Source organism: Scyliorhinus torazame, chromosome 15 (assembly GCF_047496885.1).
Source record: "Scyliorhinus torazame isolate Kashiwa2021f chromosome 15, sScyTor2.1, whole genome shotgun sequence".
NCBI lineage: Eukaryota > Metazoa > Chordata > Chondrichthyes > Carcharhiniformes > Scyliorhinidae > Scyliorhinus > Scyliorhinus torazame.
Window position 1 is genome coordinate 4,249,033 of NC_092721.1, and position 19,116 is coordinate 4,268,148.

The 19,116-nt window shown below is 51.2% G+C and overlaps 1 protein-coding gene across 2 annotated transcripts in view; it reads right to left on the reverse strand.

Moving 5' to 3' along the window:
- The window catches only part of LOC140391480 (uncharacterized), a 291,717-nt gene that overhangs the window by 30,951 nt on the left and 241,650 nt on the right, over positions 1-19,116 (reverse strand). For both annotated transcript variants that reach the window (XM_072475986.1, XM_072475985.1), the window contains one exon: positions 4,963-5,095. The gene's annotated coding sequence lies outside the window, so the exon portion shown is untranslated. The remainder of the gene's footprint in view (positions 1-4,962; positions 5,096-19,116) is intronic.

Consider the following 19,116-nt stretch of genomic DNA (forward strand, 5'->3'; position numbering starts at 1 on the left):
CCACCATGACCTCCCTGCTTTTGTTGTCTATGCCCCGATTGATAAAGGCAAGTGTCCCATGTGCCTTTATTCGTCACCCTATTAACCAGCCCTCTGCCTTCAGAGATCTATGGACTAACATGCCAAGTCCTCACGATTTCCCAGTAAGGTGCCATTCTTTGAATATTTCCTTGTCACATTACTCATTCCAAAGTGTATCACCTCACACGTTTCAGGGTTCAATTCCATCTGCCACTTTTCTGCCCATTTATGAAATTTGACCATCCCGTCTATATCTTCCTGTAACCCAAGACACTCAACCTCACTGTTAACCACCCGGACAATCTTTGTGTCATCTGCAAACTTACTGAATCCTACCCCCCCCCACATAGTCATCTATGTTGTTTATATAAATGGTGAATAATGAGGGACCCGGCACAGATCCCTGTGGTACCCCACTGGTCACTGGCTCCCAGTCACTAAAACAGCCGTCTGTCATCACCCTCTGTCTCCTACAGCTCAGCCAGCTTTGAATCCCCCTTATCAAGTTCCCCTGTATCCCAGTGCATTTGCCGCCTTTATATGTCTCCCATGTGGGACCTTGTCAAAAGCTTTGCTGAATTCCATGTAACTACATCAACTGCACTATCCTCATCTACACACTTAGTCACATGCTCAAAAACTGCAATGAGATTTGTTAGGTATGACCTCCTTCTGACAAAGCCATGCTGACTATTCCTGATCAAACCTTGCTCACCAAGTGGAGATAGATTCTCTCCTTCAGAATTCTCTCCAATTGTTTCTCTGCCACTGATGTGAGACTCCCTCGTCTGTAGTTCCCTGGCTTATCCCTACAGCCTTTCCTAAATATTGGGACCCCATTAGCAATTCTCCAGTCCTCTGGCACCTCCCCCGTGACCAGAGAGGAGTTAAAAATTTGGGTCAGAGTCCCAGCAATCTCCTTCCTCGCCTCCCACAGCATCCAAGGACACAATTCATCCGCACCTCGAGATTTCTCCACTTTTAAGCCTCCAACACCTCCAGTACCTTGTGACTCCCTGTGATAATTTGCTCAAGAAGCTCACAATCTCTCTCTCCCTGAGTTCCATAATTATCTCCCCATTCTCTTGAGTGAAGGCAGATGTGAAATATTCATTCAACACCCAACCAATGTTCTCTCTGCTCCACCACAGATTCCCGCCTGGGTCCCTAATGGGCCCTACTCCTTCCCTGGTTATCCTCTTCCCATTGATATACTTAGGAATATCTTGGGATTTTCCTTACTTTTACCAGCCAGAGCTTTCTCAGATCCCCTCTTTGCTCCTCTAATTGCTTTCCGAAGCTCCATCCTCCGCTTCCTGCACTCCACTAATTCCTGCACTGATTTGCTCCCCTTGAACTTATTTAAAACCTTTCTTTTCCTTCTCATCGTCTCCTGAATATCTCTGGTCATCCTCTCACACACACCCTCACACACACCCTCACACACACCCTCACACACACCCTCACACACACCCTCACACACACCCTCACACACACCCTCACACACACCCTCACACACACCCTCACACACACACTCACACACACACTCACACACACACACACACACTAACACACACACTCACACACAGCCTCACACACATCCACACACACCCTCACACACACACCCTCACACACACACACCCTCACACACACCCTCACACACATCCACACACACCCTCACACACACACCCTCACACACACACCCACACACACCCTCACACACACCCTCACACACACCCTCACACACACCCTCACACACACCCTCACACACACTCACACACACACTCACACACACACTCACACACACACACACACTCACACACACACTCACACACACACACACACTCACACTTCCTCACACACACACTCACACACACACACACACATCCACACACACCCTCACACACACCCTCACACACACCCTCACACACACACTCACACACATCCACACACACCCTCACACATACACACACACCCACACACACCCTCACACACACACCCACACACACCCTCACACACACCCTCACACACTCACACACTCACACACACACTCACACACACACTCACACACACACTTCCTCACACACACACACTCACACACACACATCCACACACACCCTCACACACACCCTCACACACACCCTCACACACATCCACACACACCCTCACACACACACCCTCACACACACACCCTCACACACACACATACACACACACACACACACACACATCCACACACACCCTCACACACACAAACACACACACACACCCTCACACACACACACACATACACACACACCCTCACACACACACATCCACACACACACATCCACACACACCCTCACACACACACCCTCACACACATCCACACACACCCTCACACATCCTCACACATCCTCACACACACACACACATCCACACACACCCTCACACACGCCCTCACACACGCCCTCACACACGCCCTCACACACGCCCTCACACACGCCCTCACACACGCCCTCACACACGCCCTCACACACGCCCTCACACACACCCTCACACACGCCCTTACACATGCCCTCACACTCACACTCACACATCCTCACACGCACACACGCACACACGCACACACACGCTTCCACACACACCCTCACACACACACACCCATCCACACACACCCTCACACACACACACATCCTCACACACACACTCACACACACGCATCCTCACATGCACGCACACGCATCCTCACACACATACATCCTCAGACACATGCATCCTCAAACACTTACATCCCCAGTTCCTCACACACACGCTTCCCCACATGCACACACACATCCTCACACACACTCACCCTCACACACACACGCATCCTCACGCACACGCACACTCATCCTCATACACACGCATCCTCACACACACACACATCCTCATACACACGCATCCTCACACACACACACACACATCCTCATACACATGCATCCTCACATATGCACACGCATCCTCACACACACACGTCCACACACACTGTCACACATACACATATCCTCACGCACAAGCATCCTCACACACACACATCCTCACACGCACACATACATCCTCATGCACACACGCATCCTCACACACACATCCCCACACACACGCATCCTCACACGCACACATACATCCTCACACACACGCATCCTCAGACACACGCATCCTCAAACACTTACATCCCCAGATCCTCACACACACATCCTCACACACACACATCCTCACACGCACACATACATCCTCACACACACGCATCCTCAGACACACGCATCCTCAAACACTTACATCCCCAGATCCTCACACACACATCCTCATACACTCATCCTCGCACACACGCGTCCTCACACACATGCATCCCCAGATGCACACACGCATCCTCACACACACGCATCCTCACACACACGCATCCTCACACACACTCATCCTCACACACACGCATCCTCACACACACTCATCCTCACACACACGCATCCTCACACACACTCATCCTCACACACACGCATCCTCACACACACGCATCCTCACACACACGCATCCTCACACACACGCACACGCATCCTCACACACACGCATCCTCACACACACGCATCCTCACACACACTCATCCTCACACACACGCATCCTCACACACACGCATCCTCACACAGTTATTTTCCACATTTCTATGTAACAAATTCTAAGCTAACCCAGGAGAAACACTGATGGTCCTTGTAAATGTGCACATTCTCCTGAAGCAAGAGAAAGGAGAAGACAATTGAGAATTTTAAAGGGAGGTATTTACTTGGGATGGGAAAAGGTTAATTCAGAAAAGGTGGTGGCTTGAAATTAAAAAACACTGTTGACAGAATGGCTCGATGGGCTGAATGGCAGCTACTGTCTCTATGGGGAAAATGTTCATCTTCATGGGAAATGCAATTTGCAATATCTGGTTTTGCTGCCATGTTGCTAAACTTGTTGGAAACAACTTGAAGACAACAGCTTCAACTGTGTCTCATCTTCAATTCAATGAGGCCCTCTAGTGGCCGAAACCATTATTACAGCTTTATGCTCTGGGATACAAGTCTTATCATTGCTGTTCTTTGGGCAACACAAACAAGACAATGATTTATTGTGCCGCCCTTATCATCCTTGCGAAGGTGATGGTCCACATGGTGAAATATCACAATGTTCTTCGATCAGGTATTCTATGATTTTTGACTGAACAATGATGAAGGAAGAATGATATAATCAAGTTGGTGTGTCGCTTAGAGCGAATAGAGTTGCCAATGAATTTCTACTGGTCCATTTCAGTGGAAGAGGACACAGGAGGAACGAAGGGATAAAGTAACGATGAAGGATTTTGATAGTGTGAAGTTGTATCATATATCTGTTGCAGCAATGTTATTAAAAATCCTGGTTTAACATACAGGCAGGCGCTGTGTCTGCAAAAGATGCAATTAAGATGTGGTGAAAGAAAGATAATTATTAATTTTAATCATTTACTTGTTGACAAAGAGATGCTTACTGGAACTTTGTTATGACTTCTGGAGAATAGATAACTTGAGATATTGTGTTCAGACTTGAGTAAGCAGGTCATGGGGTCTGAGTGGGATAAAGATTAATGGGAGAAGCCAGGCCTGTCTATAGTTTTGCAGTTTGATATGGGTTTGGCAGTCTGCTTGGAGTTTTTAAGTTGAACAGCAATTTTGCCACATGCTGTCAGGTTGAGCAGTACTTTGACAAAGTCAGCAGGTTTTCCAAATTGTGCCTGAAAGGAAATCTCTACACATGATTATCCCTGTGTTTGCTAACTTTATTTACCAGTGACTTTTGACCTGTAATGGGTTTTGCTTAATTGGAGATAAAGAAGGTATAAGTTAGTGGTCCGGTTTCTCATCCGGTTTCCTAATATAAGTTGGGGTCTGGTCCGGTACCATAACAATATCATACCGAAACTTGGGGATGATGGTTCCATTGAAAGTCAGGGATTCTCCTTGATGGTGAGATGATCATTGCCTGGTGGTTATTCAGCAAATAAATGTCTTGGTCTCCTCCAGGTCCCACTGATGGCTGTCACAGGCTGCTTCAGAATGAGCAAAGAGAAAAACACCATGGAACACACTTTGCTTTTGGAAAGTAAAAAACATTTTTGTTAACATCTTAGAATGCGTATTCAAACCAAAACACTGCAGATGCTTGAAATTTGAAATTAAAACAGAAAATGCTGGAAATGTTGAGGAGGCCAGGCAACATCAGAGTGAAGCGAAACAGAGTTAACATTACAGGTCGATCATCATTAACAGCACTGGAAAATGTTCAACGTTCACTGTCAGTGCTGCTGGACTAAACAAGAGTGTTTTGGAGTTGAGAATTCCACGGGTATGTTGTGAGGGATGATTGGTTGTAATTGGTGAGATCGGGGCAGCTCGGTGGCACAGTGGTTAGCATTGCTGCCTCACGGCGCTGAGGACCCGGGTTCGAATCCCGGCCCTGGGTCACTGTCCGTGAGGAGTTTTCACGTTCTTCCCGTGTCTGTGTGGGTTTCAGCCCCACAACCCAAAAGATGTGCAGGGTAGGTGGATTGGCCACGCTAAATTGCCCCTTAATTGGAAAAAATAATTGTGTACTCTAAATTTATTTATTTTTAAAAGTAATTGGTGAGATCACAATTGAAAGCTGACCTGGGAGGAAGCAGTGGGGCACAGCAGGGCCATTCCAGAATTAAAATCTGGAAGATGAGCTGGCAGCAGAGCTCGAGGTGGCATCATTATTCAGGAAGCGATGCTGAGCTAGCTGGATAGCTAGTTCACGGGAGCAAAGTGGGGGGGGAGAGCTGAGGAAAGACAAAGTGGGGGGGAGCGGGGAGGGGGGGGGGGGGGGAATGCTGACGGGTGAGTGACAGCTAGGAGACTGGAGATGGAGATCAGATTGTGGTCACTGTCGAGGGGCGGATCAAGCGAGTTGTGGAACACGGGCTAGGAGCTGCCCTGGGAAAGGTCATGGTTGACCGACAGGGGAGGGGGGCAAGAGCCCCCCCGGCCAGACTGGTTACATGGAATGTTTGTGGACTGAACGGGCCGGTTAAGAGAGCTCGTGTGTTGGCACACCTGAGACAGTTAAAAGCGGACGTGGCCATGTTACAGGAGACACACTTGAAGCTGGGAGACCAAATTAGATTAAAGAAGGGATGAGTTGGGCAAGTGTTTAACTCAGGACTGGACTTTAAAACAAGGAGGGTGGCCATCCTGATTAACAAAAGGGTGACATTCGAGGTGGGGAGGATGGAGGTAGACCCGGGAGGCAGATTTATTATGGTTAGTGGGAAGCTAGAGGGAATGACAGTGGTGCTGGTGAATATATATGCCCCAAACTGGGATGATGTCGTGTTTATGAGGAAGGTGCTGGGGAAGATCCCAGACCTTGACTCGCAAAGGCTGATCATGGGGGTAACTTTAATATGGTCCTGGACCCGAGGCTGGACCGGTCGAGTGCTAGGTCAGGGAAGCTATCAGCAATGGCAAAGGAACTGCAGGGGTTCATGGAGCGCATGCGGGGGGTGGATCCGTGGAGATTTGAGAGACCAAGGAGCAGGGAATATTCATTCTACTCCCATGTACATAATGCGTACTCCAGGATTTCTTTGTGCTACATAAAACACTGCTGGCAAGGATTGAGGACACTGAGTGCTCAGCAATTGTAGTCTCAGATCATGCACCTCACTGGATAGACCTACAGGCAGACACGGGAATGTCCCAGCGCCCACAGTGGAGACTAGATACAGGACTGTTAGCGGATGAGGAGATCTGTGAGCGAGTGAGAGAGGCCATTCAGAGGTATATAGAGATCAGTGACATGGGAGAGACTGCAGCTGGGGTGGTCTGGGAGGCCATGAGAGCGGTTATTAGAGGGGAATGTACAGGTGGACAGGAGATATTCGGAGTCTCCAAATGAGGAGCTCCTGATGGAGCGTCAGAGACTTCATGTGGAGTTTGGGCTCCTTTCCACAGGAAAGGCGGAGGGTCAGCTGAGGAGGGAAAAAGGGGCAATATATGAACATGGGGAGACAGCGAGCCGGATGCTGGCTGAGGAAACAGGAGGCGGCGAGAGAAATAGGGAAAATAAAGGATTTGAGGGGGAAGATGGTGACGGACCCGGGGGCGGTGAATGAAGCGTTCCGGGAATTTTATAGCCAGCGACAGAGCCGGAACCCCCGGATGGGAGGAAGGCATGAATCAATTCCTGGGGAGGTTAAAGTTCCCGAAGGTAAATGAGGAGCTGGTGGAGGCCCTGGGGGGCCCGATTGGGCTTGGGGAAGTGATAGATGGACTGGGGGCGATGCAATCGGGTAAAGCCCCGGGACCTGATGTGTTCCCAGTGGAATTTTATAAGAAGTTCTCTGGGTTACTGAGGCCGCTCCTGGTTAAGGCTTTTAACGAGCCCAAGGAGCTGGGAGTACTCCCCACAACGTTATCACAGGCATCAATTTCTCTCATCCTGAAGCAAGACAAGGATCCGGAGAGCTGTGGATCGTACAGGCCAATCTCCCTCTTGAATGTAGATGCCAAATTATTGGCAAAGATCCTGGCCACCGAATAGAGGATTGTGTCCCGGGGATAATTGGGGAGGATCAGGCGGGATTTGTGACGGGCAGGCACCTGACATCCAACATTAGACGGCTTCTTAATGTAATTATGATGCCAGCGGAGGGGCGCGAGGCTGAGGTGGTAGTTGCCATGGACGCGGAGAAGGCTTTTGACCAGATGGAGTGAAAGTATCTATGGGATATTTTAGGCAGATTTGGGTTTGGGCAGGGATTTGTGGAGTGGGTCCGGTTATTGTACCAGGCCCCGGTGGCAAATGTAAGAACCGAGTTTGGTCAGAATACTTTAGTCTTTGTTGGGGGACAAGGCAGGGATGCCCGCTCTCCCCATTACTGTTTGCCATGGCCATAGAACCCTTAGCAATGGCTCTGAGAGCAGCGAATACCTGGAGGGGAATAGTGAGATAGTGAGGGGGGGGGGGGGGAGCACAGGGTCTTTCTCTATGCGGACGATTTGCTGCTTTATATCACGGACCCAGTGGGGGTGATGACCGAAATCATGGAGGTATTAGGAGAATTTGGGCGATTTTCAGGCTATAAGTTAAACATGGGAAAAAGCGAGATGTTCGTGATTCAGGCACGGGGGCAGGAAAGGAGGCTGAAGGAGCTACCTTTTAAAGTGGTTGGGAAGAGATTTAGGTATCTGGGGATTCAAGTGGCCAAGGATTGGGGGCAGCTTCGCAAGTTAAATTTGGGCAAAGCAGTGGATCAAATGAGAAGGGATTTTTGTAGATGGGACATTGTGGTTAGCACAAATACTTCACAGCTCCAGAGTCCCAGGTTCGATTCCGGCTTGGGTCACTGTCTGTGCGGAGTCTGCACATCCTCCCCGTGTGTGCGTGGGTTTCCTCCGGGTGCTCCGGTTTCCTCCCACAGTCCAAAGATGTGCGGGTTAGGTGGATTGGCCATGCTAACTTGCCCATAGTGTCCAAAATTGCCCTTAGTGTTGGGTGGGGTTACTGGGTTATGGGGATAGGGTGGAGGTGTGGACCTTGGGTAGGGTGCTCTTTCCAAGAGCCGGTGCAGACTCGATGGGCCGAATGGCCTCCTTCTGCACTGTAAATTCTATGACATGCTCCCACTGACGCTGGTGGGGAGGGTTCAGACGGTGAAGATGACGGTCCTTCCGAGACTGCTTTTCTTTTTTCAGTGTCTCCCGATTTTTGTCCCAAAGGCTTTTTTCAGAAGTATTAATGTGGTGATATCGAGGTTTCTATGGCCGGGTAAAACCCCGAGAGTAAAGGGGACACTCCTGGAACGGGCCCATGGGGAAGGGGGATTGGCTCTCCCGAGCTTTATTAACTATTACTGGGCTGCCAACATATCGATGGTCAGGAAGTGGGTAGTGGGGGAGGGGTCGGTCTGGGGGATGATGGAGGCAATATCCTGCAAAGGTACAAGTCTGGAGGCTATACTGACGGCGCCCCTGCCGTTCTCGCCGGCTCGGTACTCCACATGTCCTGTGGTGGTGGCAGTCCCGAGGGTGTGGGGGCAATGGAGGCAGCATATGAGGCTGGAGGGGGTGTCAGTGTGGTCACCGATCTATGACAATCACCGGTTTGACCCGGGGGGGGGCTGGATGGGGGCTTTAAGGGATGGCAGCGGGCAGGGATTGAGAGGTTTGGGGATCTATTCATCCAGGAAGGCTTCCCGACCTTGGAAACATTAGAGGAGGAGTTTGACTTGCCAGACTCAAGTGCGGGACTTTGTACGGAGGCAGGTCCCAAGCTTTCCTCGCCTCCCCCTGAGGGGACTACAGGATAAAGTGTTGTCAAAAACAGGGGTTGGAGGTGGGAAGGTTTCGGACATATATAGGGAATTGTTAAAGTGGGATGGGGCCCCTATCAGAGAGGTGAAGAGGAAGTGGGAAGAGGAGTTGGGAGGGGAGCTGGAAACTGAACGGTGGGAAAAAGACTTGAGAAGGGTAAATGCATCCTCGTCCTGTGCTAGACTCAGCTTGATTCAGTTCAAGGTCATTCACAGGGCCCACATAACGGTAGCCCGGATGAGTAGGTTCTTCGAGGAGATGGAGGACAGATGTAGGCGGTGTGGGGGTAGCCCAGCCAACCATGTTCATATGTTCTGGGCATGTCCGAAACTGAAGGAATTCTGGCAGGGATTTGCGGATGTTATGTCGGAAGTCCTGGAAGGTGGGGTAACTCCGAGTCCAGAATTAGCAATATTGGGGTGTCGGAAGATCCAGGGGCAAAGGGTGGGGGAGGGAGGCCAATATTCTGGCCTTCTCCTCCCTGATGGCCCGGAGATAGGTCTTGCTGAGATGGAGGGACTCGGAGCCCCCGAAATCAGGAGTGTGGGTCAGCGATATGGTAGAGTTTCTCAGTCTGGAGAAAATCAAGTTTGCTTTAAGAGGATCAATACAGGGATTCGCCCAGAGTTGGCAGCCGGTCATCGATTTCTTCAACAAAAACTGAACGTCAGCAGTAAGGGGGGAAAGGGAAAAGGGGGGGGGAGGAAATAGGAGGCATGGTAATGTTAAATAAGGACAGGGAATCTAGTATACGGGTAATTGGGGATAGGGCGGGAGAAGTGGGGTACGTGGTTTATTGTGTGTTGTTATTTTAGGGGCATTTTGTGCGTTGACCCGCGCGGTTGTTTTAGAAATGTCAATATGTTAAATTGTGAAAATTACAAATGCTTCAACAAAATTTTTTTTTTTTTAAATTATTCAGAAAGTGATGTGCGACAGTGGAGGCAGCTGATTGGTGAGTAACAATCAGGTGGGTATTTCTTCCGTTCTTTACCTCTTTCAGGGATGCTAGTTTTGGAGTAGCCTTGTGGAAAGTAAACTTTGTGTCTAAATTTAAAAAAGAAACTAAGAGCTCAGTTTGAGGGTATGGCAGGAGTACTCAACCCTGTGGAATGCTCCTCCTGCATTATGTGGGAACTCGGGTGTCTCTGGTGTCCGTCTGTGCAGGTGTGTGTCCAGCCACAGCTCCTGAATGACTGTATTGCACAATTGGAGCTATGGGTGGACTCACCGTGGAGCATCCATGATGAAGAGGATGTTGTGGCTATCACGTTTTGCGAGCTGGTCACACTGGAAGCAATGGTTGCACAGGTGGAAAAACGTTGAGTGGCCACCAGGAAGAGTAGTAGGCATAGGCAGGTAGTGCAGGAGTCCCCTGTGGTCATCCCTCTCTCAAACAGATACTGTTGGGGGGCGATGACCTCTCGGGAAACTGGCAACAGCCATGTTTGTGGCATCACAGCTGGTTTTGCAGCTTAGCAGGGAGGAAGCAGGAAGCAGCCAGGAGAGCTTTAGTGAAAGGGGACTTGATTGTAAGGGGAGTCAACTCGTGTTCTTGTGGCCGCGAACAAGACGATCGAATGATATGTTGTCTCGCTGGGTTCCAGGGCCAGGGATGTCTCAGAGGAGCTGCAGGGCATTCTGAAGAGCAAGGTTGAGCAGCCTGGGGTTGTGATACATGTCGGTACCAACAACATGGGTAGAAAAAAGGGATGAGGTTCTGCATCAGGAATTTAGGGAGTTACGTAGTAGATTAAAGAGCAGGGTTCCTAAGGTTGTCTGGACTACTTCTATGGCCAATACCACCCTCGAGGTCCTGCTTCTTAACCTTTTTCGCAGCTCTCTGTGATCACTCCTCAGAACCTCATCCCTATTTCTATTTATGTCATTTGCGCCACCGTGCACAACAACTTCTGGCTGCTTCCCTTCCCCCTTGAGAATGTTCTGCAGCCGCTCCAAGATATTCTTGACCCTGGCTCCCGGGAGGCAACACACCATCCTGGACTCCTGTTTGGTCCACCCCTCAGGTGTTCCTACTTCCACCTTCTGTACCGGTCATGTGTGTGGTGAGCCAATACCACAATTTTAGTGTAATCTGCAAACTTATTGATCATTCCTTGTACATTCTCATCCAAATAGTTGATATGGATAACAAACAGCAATGGGCCCAGCACTGAGCCCTGAGGCACACCACTAGCCACAGGCCTCCAGTCCGACAATATCCTTCCACCATTACCTTCTGCTTCCTCCCATCGAACCAATTGTATATCCAATGTGCCAGCTCTCCCTGAATTCCATGTGATCTAACCTTCCAGAGCAGCCTATCATGTGGAACATTATCAAAGGCCTTACTGAAGTCCACATAGACTACGTCTACCACCCTGCCCTCATCAACATTCCTGGAGAACTCTAACAAATTTGTACGGCATGATCTCCCATGCACGAAGCTGTGCTGACTACTCCTAATCAAACCCTGTCTTTCCAAATACCTGTGTATCTTATCCCTCAGAATCCTCTCCAGTAACTTACCCACCACAGATGTTAGCCTTACCGGTCTATAATTCCCAGGTTTTTCTTTGCAGCCGTTCTATGTTCTATGGCATTTAAAAGTTTATTGGATAAGCATATGGATGATAATGGCATAGTGTAGGTTAGATGGCTTTTGTTTCGGTGCAACATCGTGGGCCGAAGGGCCTGTACTGCGCTGTATCGTTCTATGTTCTATGTTCTTAAATAAGGTCACGACATTTGCTGTTGTCCAATGTTCTGATGCAAATATCTCAGCGAGGGCTCCTGCAATTTCTTCTCTAGCCTCACGCAGGGTCCTTGGATATACCTGGTTAGGGCCAGGAGATTTATCCACCTTCATATATTTTAATACGTCCATCACCTCCTCTACTGTAATGCAAACTGTCCCTAATATATCGCCACTAACCTTCCCAGCTTCCCAAGTCTCCATGTCTTTCTCCACTGTAAACACAGAAGAGAAATGTTCATTGAGAACCTCGCCCATCTCCTGCGGTTCCTCTCACACGTGTCCACTTTGCTCCTTGAGGGGTCCGATTCTCTCTCTCTCTCGGTATTTTTTTTCCTTTAATATACTTTTTAAAAAAATATTTTTATTCTCCTCCTTTTTCACATTTTCTCCCAAATTTGACCCACCAACAATGAACAATAATCAGTAACGAATATAATGTCAATCCCCATATCCATAACAATGATCCCATCCTCCCACCAAACCCCAGACATTAGCCTGCATGTTCACATAAACAAATGACAAAAAGGAATCAGGAATCATCCATTAACACACACAGCCCCCTCCCCCTAACCCTCCCAACCCCCCCAACTAATGTTCGATGTTATCCAGTCCTTGAAAGTGCATAATGAAAATCGCCCATGACTTGTAGAACCCCTCCATCCTTCCCCTCAGTTCAAACTTAACCTTCTCAAGAGTCAAGAATTCCAGCAGGTCCCCCCTGCCACACCAGGGCCACAGGGTGGAGAGGTTCATCTCCACCCTAACAGGATCCGCCTTCGGGCGATCAACGAGGCGAAGGCTACAACATCTGCCTCCACACCCGTTTCCAACCCCAGTTGGTCCGACATCCCGAATATGGCCTCCCGGGGGCCCGGTGGCCCGGGTCCTGTTTCACGTGCACCACTTTAGAAATTACCCTAAACACCTCCTTCCAGTAATCCTCTAGCTTTGGACAGGACCAAAACATATGAACATGATTAGCGGGGCCTCCCCCGCAACGTTCACACACATCTTCTACTCCTTCAAAGAATCGGCTCATCCTCACCCTCGTGAGGGGTGCTCTGTATAACCACCGTCAGCTGTATCAGCCCCAACCTCGTGCACGAGGTGGAGGCATTCACTCTCCGGAGCACCTCACACCAGAACCCCCTCCTCCATACCCTCTCCCAACTCTTCCTCCCACTTTGCTTTGATCTCTTCCAGTGGTGCCTTCTCCTCCTCCAAAATAGCCCCGTAAACTGCTGACACTGCCCCCTTCTCCAGTCCCCCTGTCCTCAGCACCTCCTCCAGCAATGTGGAGGCCGGCTCCCCCGGGAAGCTCTGTATCTCCTTTCTGGCAAAATCTCAAACCTGCATGTATCTAAACATTCCCCCCTGCTCCAGCCCATACTTCACTCCCAGCTCCTTCAATCCTGAAAAAAGCCTTTGGCAGGAAAATCGGCAGGCATTGGAAAATAAACAGAAATCGCGGCAACACGTTCATTTTAACCGTCTGTACCGGACCCGCCAGTGACAGATGGAGACCATCCCACCTTGCCAGATCAGCTTTCACTCTCCCCACCAAACTAGAAATGGTGTACCTTCGGAGCCCCCCCCCCAATCTCGAGCAACCTGCACCCCCAGGTACCTAAAGTGTGTCCCTGCCCTACGGAATGGCAACCCCCCCCCACCCCTGCCCCCACCCTTGGCCGAGACACCACAAAATACTCACTCTTGTCCAGATCTAATTTGTACCCCGAGAAAGACCCAAACACCCGAAGCAGCTCCAGTATTCCCGCTATCGATGCCTGCCCCAAAGTTTGTGGTAACACCCCCTTCCCTATCGCCTCCTCAAACATCCCCACCATCAGCGGTACCAGCTTATCCTTGAATTTTTTATAATATTCCATCGGAAACCCACTAGCCCTGCCACCTTCCCCGACTGCTTCCTCCCAATCGCATCTTTTATCTCCTGCTCCACTATCGCTCCTTCTAGGTCCTAGTGCGCCGCCAGTTTTCTGATGTAAAACTCCACGAATTCTGCCATGGCATCAACACTTCGTTTCAGAAGCAGAGAATCCGACTGAGCTCTTCTTCCTTCGAGGGTTTAGAGGCTTCTGGCAGGTTCTCTCAAAAAAAAACCCAATGGAATCAATCTCTGACTGTTGTCAGGCAGAACACTGTCCCTGGGTGATGTACATCAATGACGACAGACGAGAGTCGGAAGAGTAAACTGTGGCTTTAATCAGCTAAAAGATACCTGCTGGCAGCTGGTCCCAGAATGAGGGCAGGGCTGGAGGTTAGCCACCTTTATATTTGAGCCCGAGGGGCGGAGCCAGCAGGGACGAACCCAGACATGTAACAAACAGTAAGTACAATAAGTAAGAACAGTATGTACAATATAATAGTGGTTCACCACACTGGGCAACCACCAGTTGCCAGTTAGCCAATCAAACCAACTTCCTCTCAATCAGGTTCCTAAGAGTCACTCAGCGTCGACGAGTCCGGTTTCTCATTTGAAACCTTGGAACACACTGTCCTGACGAGCACTCTTCTGCTTGAAGGCACATTCCCATTCTGGGTGCATGGACCAAAAACAGTAAATGCAAGAAATGGGAACAAGTGAAATAAACAGGAAGAACTCTTACAGAATTCATTGTTATATTTTAGATGATATCTACAATTATCATGACTGACCTCTCCTTGACCTAGAGACCTGTGGGGTGGACAATTGCAGTGCACATGGTTACCTGGGAACCTCAGACGGGGATTGCCCAGAACATCTTTGGGGTACCCCCCCAAATTTGGTGCCTTTAATTTGGAGACTCCCTCTAGGAAGCAGTGAATATCTGACGCACTGTTTCTCCCAGCATTGTACGAATATACGAATCCAAGCTAATCTGTAAAACTGTGCACGTACCACAGACTCAGAATCGTGACGGTGCAGCACAAGGCCATTCGTTCCATCCTGTCTGTGCCGGCCCTCCAAATCAGCATTCTGGCTCAGTGCCATTCCCTTGCCTTTTCCCCAAACCCCTGCACATTGTACAGACTTTACCCGAAAGGGTTAATTTATTTGTAGAATTAAATTTAAAAAGATTTTTTATCACTGAATGCCGCTTTGTGTTTTGATGAGGTCTGCGTTTCCTTAAAATGTCAGTAATTTATCGCCCACTCACTGACGTTATCTGATGCTAACATCTGACTAATTTGCAGGTTATCTGTAGTTTCATTCATCACTTTTTCTAACAATAGATCTCTGATTCTGTGCTTCTCAGATTCGGTGCATGTGGTTTCATATTTAATATGATCGATCACAGGTAATAGCCTCAATGTTACTCGCATCACTGCTCCATCCTTCAACTCGAATCATTGATGGAAAATGATGTTCTACCAGAGCGCTCCCAGCCTGACCATAACCTGTGGCCATCTCAGTACAACAGTTTGACTCGAACTGGAATGTTAATGTGGCTTGATAAATAAAATAACCTGGGTCTCAGTGTGAGTGTTTTGGATTTGCTCCAACAGCCTGGTACCTGCTGGAAAGGAAGCGAGCAGGCAAAGAACTGAAGCTATTGAACATTTAGTAAGCTTTAAAACACGTTTGTAGAACCCAAGTTGCCAGATCCTCCTGTAGTAATTGTCGTTTTCTCCCTTGGTGCAAACTGCCTGACCCACAGGGATATAAGCAGCGGCATTCTCCGTTCACTCTGGCACAAGACTCGTGCAGTTTCTCGACAGCAAAACTGGCTCTGCATCTGGACCGATACAGCGACTGTGGAGGGGCTAGCACCGGGGCCACGTGGAACACAAGCGATCCCAGTGGGAAACGGTACCGGATTCACCGGGGCCGGGATTGACACTCGGGAAGCTGACAAGCTGCAGCCGCACATTCACATTACACTCCCCACACACACTCATCCCAGACAATGAGACCGCAGCGAGGAGAGTGGCACCAAGGTTCAGGAACGCTGAGCTGTGGACCCTGCAAGACGTGGTGGAGGAGAGGCGGGCGACCTTGCACCCTGGCCTGGGAAGGAGGCTGCCAGCCGCTGCCATTCACCGTGCCTGGGCGTTGTTGGCAGAGGTGGTCAGCGCCATGGACAACACCGTCCGGACAGGCCAGCAGTGCAGGAAGAAACTGCTCGACCTCCTGAGGGCAGCCAGGGTGAGTGGGCAGCACCGTGCCCCTGGCTCCAAACCCATTACCACACCCTCCCCCGACCCAGAAGGCAGCTGAACCCCCACCCTGCACACACACGGCACCCGTACCGACCGCCATGGCTGGGTGCCCTGGCCACTGAGGCCCCCAGCTACCCACCTCCTGGGCTACATGCATCGTTGGACTGTGTAACACTGCCGTTCCAGTCCCTCCCCCACTGCCACACGAGAAGGCCGGCCATGACCACTGGGAGCGGGAGAAAACTGGAGGGCGTCCGCCGGACCTGCGGCCCCTCACCGTGGCAGAGCAGCGGGCACTGGACATGGTCAGTTGGCCTGAGGGAAGGGCAGTTGCTGGGGTGGAAATCGGCGTCGGGCGAGACCCGCTAATTTTCCGTTCCATGTGACATGTGTCAACCTCCCCCCCCCCCCACACCCCCCACCACCCACCCCCTCACCACCCCCCTCACCCCCTCCACCCCCACCCCTCACCCCCACACACCCTCCTCACCCCCACACCACTTCCCTCCACCCCCACCCCTCACCCCCACACCTCACCCCCACACACCCTCCTCACCCCCACACCACTTCCCTTCACCCCCACACCACTACCCCACTCACCCCCGACACCACCCCCACCCTCACACCTGAATCCACCCCCACACCATCCTCCCCCCCACCCTCCCCCCCTCTCCCCCAACCCCCTCCCCCCCACACCACCCCCACCCTCCCCCACACACCCCCACCACTCACCCCCACACCACCCCCCTCTCCCCCCACCCCCTCCCCCCCACACCACCCCCACCCTCCCCCCCACACCACCCCCACCCTCCCCCCACACTCTCCCCCCACCCCCCTCCCCCCACACGACCACACCACCCCCACCCTCCCCCCACCACACCCCCTCTCCCCCCACCACACCCCCTCTCCCCCACCCCCCTCCCCCCCACACCACCCCCACCTTCCCCCACACACCCCCTCCACCCCCACACCCTCACCCCTCACCCCCACACCCCCCTCACCCCCACACCACTCCCCCTCACCCCCGCCCCTCCCCACACCACCGACACCACCCCCCACCCCCACACCATCCTCACCCCCACCCTCACCCCCACCTTCACACCACCCCCTCAAGCCAGCTACACACAGCACCCTCACCCCCCACTACCTCTACCTCACAGAGGCTGAACGACATCCACCTCGCCCCAAAATCCACACACAGGACTCTCCCAGTCGGCCCATCATGTCAACCTGTTCCTGCCCCACCAAACACATTTCTTTCTATCTTGTCTGATTCCTCCAATGGACTACATCATATCAACAACTTCCAGTTCCCCGGCCCTAACCGCCTCCTCCTTCACATGGATGCCCAATCCCTCTATACCCCCATTCCCCACCAGGATGCCCAATCCCTCTATACCCCCATTCCCCACCAGGACGTCCAATCCCTCTATACCCCCATTCCCCACCAGGATGTCCAATCCCTCTCCCTCCATTACCCACCAGGATATCCAATCCCTCTCCCTCCATTCCCCACCAGGGCGTCCAATCCCTCTCCCCCCATTCCCCACCAGGGCGTCCAATCCCTCTCCCCCCCATTCCCCACCAGCATGTCCAATCCCTCTATACCCCCATTCCCCACCAGGATGTCCAATCCCTCTATACCCCCATTCCCCACCAGGATGTCCAATCCCTCTCCCTCCATTCCCCACCAGGATGTCCAATCCCTCTCCCTCCATTCCCCACCAGGGCGTCCAATCCCTTTATACCCCCATTCCCCACCAGGATGTCCAATCCCTCTCCCTCCATTCCCCACCAGGGCGTCCAATCCCTCTATACTCCCATTCCCCACCAGGATATCCAATCCCTCTATACCCCCATTCCCCACTAGCATGTCCAATCCCTCTATACTCCCATTCCCCACCAGGATGTCCAATCCCTCTATACCCCCATTCCCCACTAGCATGTCCAATCCCTCTATACCCCCATTCCCCACCAGGGTGTCCAATCCCTCTCCCTCCATTCCCCACCAGGATGTCCAATCCCTCTATACGTCCATTCCCCACCAGGATGTCCAATCCCTCTATACGTCCATTCCCCACCAGGATGTCCAATCCCTCTATACGTCCATTCCCCACCAGGATGTCCAATCCCTCAATACCCCCATTCCCCACCAAGATGTCCTATCCCTCTCCCCCCATTCCCCACCAGGATGCCCAATCCCTCTCTCTCTCTATTCCCCCTCAGGATGGTCTAAGGGCTCTCCGCCTTTTCCTCGAACAGAGGCCTGGACAATCCCCGTCCACCAGCACTCTCCTCCCTCTGACTGAACCTGTCCTCTCACTCAACAATTTCTCCTTTCACTTGTCTCACTTCCTGCAAACCAAAGGTGTTGCTATGGTTACCCGCATGGGTCCCAGTTTTGCCTGCCTCTTTGTGGGGTATGTGGAACATTCCTTGTTCCAGTCGTACTCCAGTCCCCTCCCAAACTCTTATCGGTACATCAGCGACTGCTTCGGAGCCGCTTCATGGTCCCGTCCGGACCTGGAAAAATTAATTCATTTTGCTTCCAATTTCCACCCCTCTGTCACCTTCCCATTGTCCATCTCTGACACTTCCCTTCCCTTCCTTGATCTCTCTATCTCCGTTTCTGGGGACAGACTGTCCACTAATATCCATTACAAACCCACCGACTCCCACAGCTTCCTCTACGACAGCTCTCCACATCCCACATCCTGTAAGGACTCCATCCCAATCTCTATACATCGGCCTAGATTCTCCGTCACTGCCGCCGGGAATGGGGTCCCCTGCGCGATGGAAAATTGAAATATCGGGATC